We start from the raw sequence: 11215 nt of genomic DNA, 5'->3' as shown, positions 1-11215 counted from the left end.
AGATAAGAGATATAAGAGATATGTTACCGAAGGAAATTATTATTTTATATTATTTACATGAGTGAGTTTAAAGATTTTCTTTATTTATCATCGGATCAGTTAAATGAAGCTAAGGGTGTGTTCTCTACCTTTTGTTACATCTTACACAATGGTCAATCGAAAATCACATGTGAATGAATTGAAAATAATTATTACATGATTTTACTTGATCTTTTCTGAAATAAAGTTACAAAATTATTGATTCGAAAATTTTCCCTTTATAAATATGAATTTAGATGGAATACAAATTTAAATGAGTACATATTTAAACAAACATTTACTGTAACACTTAAGATGATTTTAAGATATTAGGAAAAATAACACCGACCCAATTTTCTTAAGAAATCAATTTTTTTTAAACATGTTTTATAATTTCTTCCTTTATTTATTTTTCTTCCCTCCAGAACTATTTCATACACAAACGGCCAAATAACGAATAAAAAAAAGTTTTGATTGTACCTTGAGCTATCTATACCACATTATTATTTATATCGATTATTATTTTCCTTTTTGATGAAAAGAAAAGCATCAATTATGAAATTTGAGATGTACCTCATGTTTGTGTCTTTTCAACACCGTATAGGACAGATTCGACTAATATACCAAAAAAAATTATTAACGTACACAAATTATTAATGTGTACTTGTGGATGAGTGTGAGAGAAATAAGATCTAGAGAGGAAAAATGAAAAATATAACAAATAATGTAAGGAAAATTAAATAATTATGGATTGAGCTCTGGAATAGCAAATGCCTCTTTTTTCTTTAAAAAAAATGGAGATGGAATGAAGTTAAATTGTTTTCATATAGAATATAAGTTATTTGAAAGAATTTATTAAAATAAACTGAAAATAGGATATAAATATATATTATAACTACTTTTGAAACTCCTTTGAAGCGCTTAAAAAAAGATCTATCTCATAAAAAAAGCTGAATAATTTATTTTGGATAGACTTATCTCAACGTATATTTAAACTTGTAAGTTAATTCAATTTTTCAGAGATTTAGTTTTTAATTTTTTAAATGTAAATCAAATTGAATCCGCGGTTGAATGAATTCGAGCTATCACTTATTAACAATAACTTTTTTATATTTTTTAATATAATTATTTATGATTTTTAATTATATAAGTTGACCGTTTAATTTTTTTTAAATACTTTAACGTTGTCCAGTTATATTTAAATACCTTTTTTATCAATCACTACTTGTCTCATTTTACCCGTTAGTTGCACTTGCACACCAGGAAGAAAAAACAAATAAATGTCATAAAATAAAATCAGCAAAAAGAATAAAACTATTCAATTTTGAAACAATTTAATTCTTCATTTTGAATCGGTCTCTGTCTCAATAAAGTTTACAATAATTTAGATAGAAAATTTTTAAAAAGTAATTAAATTTAAGAGAAAAAAATATATTTTTATAGTATATATTTTGTTTGAATATTAACTTTATTAATTATTAAAATTCTAGTAATTTGTCGAAGCATTAATGGCTAAAATTATAAAGTTTCAAATTAAAAAAATCATATTTTCTTTCTTCTTTTTACTGTAAAAGTTAAATTGTCGTATCTAAAATCTAAATTCAATATTTAAGTAATGTTATTGTTATGGATTTAGTTTTTCTAGGACAATATAGATAATAGAGTTTAAAATATAACTTTTTTTTTTTTTTTTAGGTTTTCGTCCACCATAATTTCTTGTAGTTTTAGATGAAAGATAACAAAGAATGAATCAGATATACTTGATTGAATAAGAATGAATCAAATTTAATTTATCAATTTTTCGTTCAAAGTAAGTTTTATTTTGTTTTTCTTAAATATTGAATTTTCAGTTTTTTATTTTATGTGAAGTTTTTGTCTTGGCCTATGAAATCTAACTGGAAAACGAGTTTATATAGTGACATGTTTAGTTTTTTTAATAAGGTTTTATATACATTAAAATTTCCATGACTCTTTTTTTATCTTTGATGTGGGTGATTTGAAGAGTGAAGTGTTTAGAAGTAGGAGAAACTATTTAAATTTCGTAATTGTAGTTAAAATAAATTGTAAACCCTATAAGATGAAGATATTGGATGTCTTTAACAATGTAGGTTTTTGTTGGATAAAAAAAGGATACACCTAAACTCTTGATTTTTGTGTGGTTGTTTAGGTGTGAAAGTTGAAATTGTAATATTAAAGTTATGTTAATAAGATTGGGTTATACAAGTGATTATATAAGCATATAATGCTGTAATTATTTTGTAAGAATGAATTAAATTTAGTATATTTGTTGTTGAATGAATAAAGTGTTTAAATATAATTAAATTGAGATAACTATATGAGTGGTGTTAAGGAAGAAATGCTTAGAATTCAAATTAAATGCATTGGTTCAACTGAAAATCAAATTCAGTTATAAATCAATTAAACGATAAATTTTTTTCTCAAACAAATTATAATTTTAGTAAGAAAGATATTAAACTAATTTTATATTATATTAGAGTTTGTACCCTCAAACTCTATTTTAAACAAACAACTTATCAAAACAATTAGTTGCTTAATAATTTTGGTATTTGAGCGATGAAAAGTGTTGTGGGTTATACAATTGTTCTGTGACGAAGGTCAAGTGAATCAAGTTATAATCTAAGTGAGATTCCTAGTAGGACAATTACTGAGGGAGATTATTGCAGGTGACATCAATTGTCCTGTGACAAAGGTTAAGTGGATCGAGTCACAATCTAATCGTGACGATTGAATTGTTACACTCTTAAATAAAAAGAATTGCACCTTGATTAAGAGCTATAACTTTTGATCAAATGATAAGTGTGAATTTTAACTCTTAACAATTGGTATTAGAGTCAAAGTCACAAATTCGTCGATTCTTACGAGAGAGAATCAAATATTGACAACATAAAGTTATTCTTTTAAACTTTATTGAATATAAATATATATATATATATATATATATATATATATATATATATATATATATATATATATATATAACTTTTGTGGATACTAATTGCGATCATTTAAATTTATGTTAGTTTATCGTATTATTTTATTGTTAGATGCTCTAGTAATTATTTTTAATGGATAAAATTATAAACTTAAGAGATCATTAAAAGAAGAAGTGTATACACGATGAAGTGGAGATGTTTATTATTATCTTGTAATTATTGTTATTATTTTTATATAAAATCCAATGTATTTTGATGTTATATAAGTCATAAATGTATGTAAATATATTGAGATCACATTATGATGGTAGGCATTTGGGTTCTGATATTATTTGAAAAAATATATATTTTTAAATAAGTTAAAATCTATTTAAATTTTAAATAATTAAATTCTTTGAAACTTAAGATTCCTTATCAGAAAACAGTAGCTTGCTTAAGGACAAACCGAACATCTTTTCATTCAATCTAACCAACGTACACTTGTACATCTCCTTGTATGATCAGAAAAAAGTTTCATCATGTTCGTTTATTTATTTATTTACTGCAATTATGTTCGTTTATTTATTTTACTGCAATTATGTCCTTTTATTATACACAACTAGGATTCAATCAACTAAAAAAACCCGAAAAGCTGGTATTGGGTAATGGTGAAAACTCCAATTAGTTTAATTATGGTTTTGGATTAATGTTTATAATGTTTTTTATTAGAACAAAATTAACTAAAAAAGTTTCTTATTATGAAATGCTTTCATTACTTTTAATTATATTAAGAGGCATGGTTAAAAAAAAAACTTAAAAAATTCAAAAAAGACTATTATTATGTAACAAAATAAAAAAAGGTTAAAATTTCGTTACATTCTTTTAACTTAGTATGACGTTTTAGAGAAAAAATATTTTAAATTAGTTGCCGTTTTTCAAAATTAAGTATGAAAGTTAATATTTGTTTTATAAGAAAATGAATTAAAAAATAGGATTAATTATAAGAAGGTGACAATAGCAAGTTTGGGAGGCACAACATGAATGAATGCTTGAAATCTGAGATTGTGGACCTTCCTTATCTTATCCTCCCAATCACATGACTCTGTTTTACAATAATTTTGCTTTTTAGACACATCATTTATTTGTACTTGAAAAAATATATATATATATATATATATATATATATATATATATATATATATATATTATTTAACGTCAAATTTCTTAAAGCCATTTCAGCTTAAAATTCATAATTATTTAATGTGAAATTAAGTATGTGAATATTTATTTGAAATTGTATTACTTCTATTAAGTATATGAATAATTTTAACCGGTTATGTTGTTTCTTTTGCTAAAATTTAAAATATATTGATATTGATATTATTAAAAAATAATTAAATGTGATTACACCCAATTTATTTAAACCAAATTACATGGTAAATTTGAAAAATAATAAGACACACAATATGAGTATGACAACATATAGCATAAAAGTAACATAAATGTACAAATCTCGAGAGAATCAATGTTTTAAGTTAAAAGCATATAAGAGTGAGTTTGACAATTTTAGTTTATATTCTTGAAAAACTAAATAATGCTAAAAAACAACTTTTAGACACTTTGAAAGTTATAAAAGAAATAAGATTAAAATACTCAAATAAGTACATATTTTTTAAAATATTTTAAAATATGACACATGACACATTCTTAGTATCATTATAATGGACCTAATTATATTTCGGTGAAGATTAACATTTAGTTGAATTTTGTTACTAAAAAAATTTAAACTCACAACCTCTCTCTTTTTTCTCAGTCTTTACCATTAAATCACCTTATTATTAGTATTAATATAAAAACATATATTGATATATCCTTTATTTTCAATGGAATAATATGTCCATTTTAAATATTTTGATATATTTAATGATATATTTTTTTATTAAACTTCATGTTCTGGTATCTCAATACAAGATAAACATATCATTTAAACCACGTGTTCATTATTTTTCAAAGTCATATTCCTCGTCATTTTAAAGAAATGTCTTAGCAACGTCTTACTATTTCTATTAATTATGTCAATGAATTGTAAGAATTATAAATATAACAACAATTTATTTCTTCTTGATAAAAGTAAAGATAATGAAAATCATAAAAAAAAATATATTTTCAGGAAATGAATTATGAAAGAAAGCAACAAGATAGTTTAGAATAAGAAAGATATAGAAGAATTTAAATATATAAGTTAAAATCAACAACTAAATAAAAGAAAAATTTACTTCCCATAAAATTTCAAAAATTGACAATGAAAGGCTAAATTAATTTAAATAAAAAAAATTAAACTTTCATTTAATTTCAAAATTATTTATAAAGAAGTAAAAAAAAAAAAATTGAAGTAAAAAAAAAGTTCAAAATTATTCTTATCGAAGATGGATAAGAGTTAGATTGGTTCAAATTTTCAATAAAGAATGAATATGTTATGAATGAAAAAGCATCAAGTAATCTCAAAGGAAGAAGAATGATTATTACATGTATTACATGTATTACATTTGATGATTGAAAATTCAAGATTTCAATGGTGTGATTGAATATTCTTTAACGGTAAGTTATCTTGAAATATTATTCAATCTTTTCTCTCTCTAAATTGAATATTACCTTTGAATAGAAATTCTATATTCGTTTTTAAATAAAGAAAAGTTCAATTTTACTCCCTCTAAAATATATAAATTCACCTTTTATTCCTTCAACATAACGGCATCAAATTATAATAGAGTTTTAATTTGATTCTAAATCACAAAAGCAAGAGACTAAGTTCATTGTAATTGTCCTAAGATTAGGTGTCAAAACGGGCTAGTTCGGCCCGCCAAAAACGGGTCAGGCTGGACTGGACTGACCCGCCATCAATAAACGGATCGAAAATTGTAACCCGTCCTGTTTTTGGACGGACTGGCGGGTCGACGGGCTGGCCCATATCTTTTTTTTTTGTACTTTTTTTAATTTTTTTAAACTTTTTTAAACTTTTTATTAAAATTTTGTTTATAAATTTATTTTATATATACAAATTTATTTATATAATATAAAAAAGTAATATTTTTTAATTATTTTTAATTTTAAACAAAAAAATATAAAAAATTAAAAAAAAAAAATGGGTTGGCGAGCCGTGTTGCAGCGGGTTGGAAATTCAAACTTGACCCGCCCTTTTTTGGACGGGCTGGCAGGCCGATTCGACGGGCCTGACCAATTTTGCCATCCCTACCTAAAACTTTTTATTCTATTGAATAAAGAATTGACATAATTCTACGATTCGAGATTATTATTGGTTTCTTTTGGAATTGTTAGTCTCTTAAACTTTCAAAATATTTTTATATACATTGATTTTAATATTTTAAAATATTAAAAATATTTTTAATATGACAACGTCATTATATTTTGAAAGCCTAACAAAGAAAAAAAAAATCAACGAAAAATCCAAATTCATAATTCTACTTTTTGTATAAATTTAGGATTAGGATATAAGAAAGTTAACTATTTTAAAGTATTTATTTCAAGTTCTTAAAAATAATTTTAAACTCAATTTGATCAAAAATGATTTTAATAAGATTTTGATCAAAGTAATTTTAAAATTTCAATTTGCAATCATCCTAAATAATTTTAATTCCGCTTCACTAAAATATTTTTAATTTTATACAAGCCTATTATTTCAACTTCACTAAATAATCAATTAACATTAATATATTATTTTTACTTTATTCTTAATCCGGTCAAAATTGAGTTGGTTTTGACTAGGACGTTATTAGGATCTTATTAACCAAATCTCTTCATGTCAATCTCAAACTCTCAAACAAGTCATCTATCGAATCTTGATCAAAATATATTTAACTTCACTTAAACAGCAGCATTCAATCTAATATCGGTAGCTGTTCACTAATTAGTTAATGTTATGAAATTTAATGAGCATCAATGATTTTCCATGCTTAACTTTCAAAGGAAAAGTCAAGTAGAAAGTCTGCAATTACCATAACAATGATTCCAGATAAATCTTTTAAAAACAATACAGAATTCTGCAACGGTTCAAAGACCAGAAGATGAAACCATGCACAAGCCTGAAAGAGACAAGCATAAGGTATTTAGTGCAAAGAATGGAAAGTGCTTCCAGCCCCTCTCGTTCTCTTCAAATTACATTAATATAATAAAACTTGAAAAAGGCTCACAAACTGGTAATTATTCTGACTTCCTTTGCCCTAGCACCGGAATGCATTCATATAGTTTCTGCACAATATAATATAATTATGTATCAAGGGTAAAATACTAAACAGATTAAATAGCAAGCGATCATGACAGGATTGTAAACTATAATCCGTAAAATTGATGGTCCGGAATTGGTTTATACACTATAACTACTAACATACTTCTACTAGCACATATGGTATCGGAAGTACAAAAAGGGCCATACTTAGGCATCCCATCTATTTTTAAGTTGAGATCATGAACTATAATTAACCTTCAAAATTGTATAAATGAGGCAAAGAAAAATATACAAAAGTCAGACATAGTGAGTATTCATATTATGAAAATAAAATAGAAAATGGGCACATGCCACAAATATTTAACTCCAAGTGTCAGCTAGTCAGTAAGTACAACTCCAAAATTTTCTCCAGCTCTGCCATTTCATTCTCCTTCTTACCTATAAAAAAAGATAAGCTTGGCAAAACAGACCAAATGTCTAGGGCCATTACCATGTTATTGTGTTGAATTTAAAATAATTTCTGTAAACTATGTCATTAACAAAGCAAATGAGTATTTTAGGTGTAATCATTTGAATAGCAGACAGTGGAGACATGGGAGTGGCAAAACTCATTTTCATAAATGGAATATCAACCACATCATATATTTTAATTGAGCCTTCAACCCCTGATCAACAAGATTTGTACACTGTTTGATTGTATCCACGAATAATAATAATATTATTATTATTATGACCAGCAGAAGAACACTTACATGGCCTGTGTAAATGAAGGACTGATTTAACAACAGGAATTTTTTTTTTTGTTGAAGATCCAACTTTGTTAGAGATTTATCATATGATTATGTATGTCTTTTTCTTTTCTTCCTAAGTCTTTTTGTAATCTTAGTGTTTGAATTTTTTTTTTCGGATGTTTTTGTAAATGGGTTGGAACACCCGAATGATTCCAATTAATATATTTTGTATCGCTGATAAAAAAAACCTTACGTAGGCTTTGGTGCATTAACAAAAGAAAATGGAACATCCTATTCTGTTCTTTTCTCCTTAGTTCCAATTTTCAGAAGAACCAAAATGTAACATTTTCTAACCTCAAGTGTGTTCTAAAATATTTTTAAATGAACCAAACATGAAATAGAACTCATATACTGTGTTCCATTTCATTGTATCACATCTATCGAATGTTATATGCTACCTTATTTTGACTAATAGATTACTATTTACCATATCCCCCTTTGATAAGAAAGAGGTCAATGATAGAAGCGAGCTTACCGGCAAGTGAAAGAAACTAGCTATGAGGGGAGGGACATCAGAATTGGAACTGAGGACCAACTTGTGCCACCTGAGAAATTTTGAGTTCTCAATACAAGGAAAATGAAAAGGGAATGGGTAACCTCAGAGGCTAAGAGGTGTACAGGGTTTGATATTATAGGGGAAAAAAGTATTCTTTTTGTCTCTTTTATGTTGGGGAAGGTAAAGAACCAGAGCACAGTCAAAAATGAAAATTGATAATTATGGTGAAAAAACTAGAAGAAAACAATTGATACTGATTGGTGCAAGCAAAACTATGATGTGTCCAAAATTATGTCATCCCAAATACTATGATGACTCTGATGCAATAATGATATTAAACTCTCTGCAAATAGCATTTGAGTAGTATTCATACACATTGAATTCAAGAGCAACATGTAAAATAGCATCAAATACAGGAAACAAGGAAAATATGCAGTTGTTACATAAGTGACATCAAGAAAAACAAACAAAATTCAATGGACCATGTACATATTCAGAATTGTTTGACTAGAACTTAGCATAGCAGTAATTAGTAAAAACTACAAACAGTCATGGATCCGTCAAATAAAAACTATTCCTCCTAATGATTCCATACCTTTCCAATTTTGACACTATTATATCAGTTCTGAATCTGCATGCAGAGCTCTAATTTTAATAAAAAACCTTTAGAGCAACATCAAGCTTAATCCAACTGAATATAACATACATCATAATCTAATTCTACAACTAATAATGATGTAATCAATGATGCACCATTTTCCAGTAAGAAGAAATACCGAGTCGACTGAAAACCAAGTCTTAACCCCTTACCTATAGTCCAAGAAGAAATACATCACAATACAACAATAACCAAATCTTAACCCTTATCATTGTAGTCATAAAGATCAGCCCCGTTTTATGTTGGCTACAGTTGATTAGTTTAAAATGAACGTATAACCCAATACGAAGCCGTAGAAAATCCGAAATCGTCAGAGATCTATTTAAAACAGGAGCTATCAATTTACTAAGAAAGCGTAACAATATCATGGACTACCTATTATCGTAGCAACCAAATCATCAGAAATATTAGACGTGTAATCTCTCTCAAAAGGTTATGCAATATCGAAATCTTAAAACGAAGATCAACATGAAGAATTTAAAAAGCCCCTCGTAAGATTCACCGATAATACCAAACCCAATCCAACTAAGCATCACGTCAATTTGAGCGGCCAAATTTATCGTTTCAGAAAACAAAAAGCACATCACACGGCATGAAACATAAGCGTAATTGAATTAAGCATAGAGTCCACAAGCTTTATTACCCAGCATTATTAGCCTCCCAGAGCTCGTCGACTCCAACATCAAAGAAGCCAAGACAGTAGAAAACTAGTGGTGAGCAAAATACATAGCCATCTGAAGAGATTTGTGCTGGAAGCCACATTTCTCGTAGAACGCCTTATTCTCGAGGCTGCAATCAAGAATGACCTTATAGCATCCAATGGAACGAGCATGCTCCGTCAGGAAGCTTACAATTCTCTTTCCCAAATGCTTCCCACGTGCGCTTGAATCCACAACAACGTCCTCAATGTGCCCAACTTTGCCGCAATTTCTCAAAAATTTCTTCTCAATAAACACGCTCCCCGTCGCAATGATCTTTCCAGAAGCCTCGTCTTCAATCACGCCGATAACGTGGTCATCTCCGACGGCACTGAGCTCTCGAAATCGATCCTCGAAATCTCTGTCAGAGACGGAATCGCAAACGCTGAGTTGCTGCAGCAACTCGATGAAGCCTTTGCTCTTGTCTGAGATCTCTAATTTCCGAACTCCGTACTTCTGTTCCTCACTGTTTTCCATCTTCTCCTGTGAGATCCAAACCGATTCACAAAACGAAATGCAAAATCTAAACTAAAATTAAAACAAATTGCAATCGGAGAAATTCCTATCACGTTCTTACGCTTTGTTCTGAAGAAAGCACGATTCCTTGGATTGATTTTTGGAGGATTGACGTTCATCTGCATTTGCCTTTGTGATTGTGCGTGATTCTTTCTTTTAGCCAATCAGGTTGAGCTATCTGATTTTTTTTTCCGTTCCGTTTCTCTCACAGTGGTAATATTTATCATTTTCATCGTTTTTCATTCCAAAATACACTTTTCTGACGTGCTTTTGACGAGAAAGGTATTTCAGATGCCAGAAAATATATTTGTATTTTTTCCCCTAAGTTTAAAGCTAAAAAATAATTTTGTAACATTGTGATCAAAGGCAACTTCTTCTGTCAATTTCATAAATTTCATAATAGATTAAAGTGGAGGATACAGAAATAAACAGTAATCATATGATACATGCCTCTAATACTCGTGTGTTATTATTAAAAGAAGTTATATTGTCCATCAATGTGAAAAATATCTAAAACAAAACAAGTCGAAATAAAGATTAGTGGATAGTTTTTTTTTTTTACTTAACCATGCGTGAAGGTTGGACAAATTTATTGGGTTGTTGAATATTGTTAAAATTAATTGAAAATCACAAATTTTAATGAGTTAGATCTCACATTTAACGAGTCTTTATACTGATTTTATATTTTTCAATAATAGAGCGCTTTGGTAAAAATATATTAAAACTATGTAACTAGTATTCTTTTGTTAAAAACTTAATTAAATAATTATGGATTGAGCTCTCGAAGTACTTTTGCATATATTTAAAAAAACGAAGATGGAATGAGGTCATAAGCTTACGAGTCTTATAAAATATTGGATCT

General features: G+C 27.5%; 1 pseudogene across 5 annotated transcripts; it reads right to left on the bottom strand.

Moving 5' to 3' along the window:
- Nucleotides 1-6960: 6960 nt before the first annotated feature.
- On the bottom strand, nt 6961-10640 carry LOC114195111 (glucosamine 6-phosphate N-acetyltransferase pseudogene; annotated as a pseudogene). 5 transcript variants are annotated; one of them, XR_003606448.1, is made up of 4 exons: nt 10415-10640; nt 9783-10320; nt 7160-7217; nt 6961-7051 (listed from the first exon to the last, which is right to left on the bottom strand). The product of XR_003606448.1 is annotated as a glucosamine 6-phosphate N-acetyltransferase pseudogene, transcript variant X2 (transcript). The 5 variants fall into 5 exon arrangements; XR_014995203.1 differs by lacking the exons at nt 6961-7051; nt 7160-7217 and adding exons at nt 7440-7632; nt 8461-8530; XR_003606447.2 differs by having other exon boundaries at nt 6961-7217; nt 10415-10639.
- Between the last annotated feature and the right edge of the window lie 575 nt (nt 10641-11215).

The sequence above is a fragment of the Vigna unguiculata genome, chromosome 1, assembly GCF_037176805.1.
Source record: "Vigna unguiculata cultivar grain cowpea cultivar isolate G323 ecotype 2 chromosome 1, ASM3717680v1, whole genome shotgun sequence".
NCBI classification, from domain to species: domain Eukaryota; kingdom Viridiplantae; phylum Streptophyta; class Magnoliopsida; order Fabales; family Fabaceae; genus Vigna; species Vigna unguiculata.
This window is presented reverse-complemented; position numbering and strand designations above follow the sequence as displayed.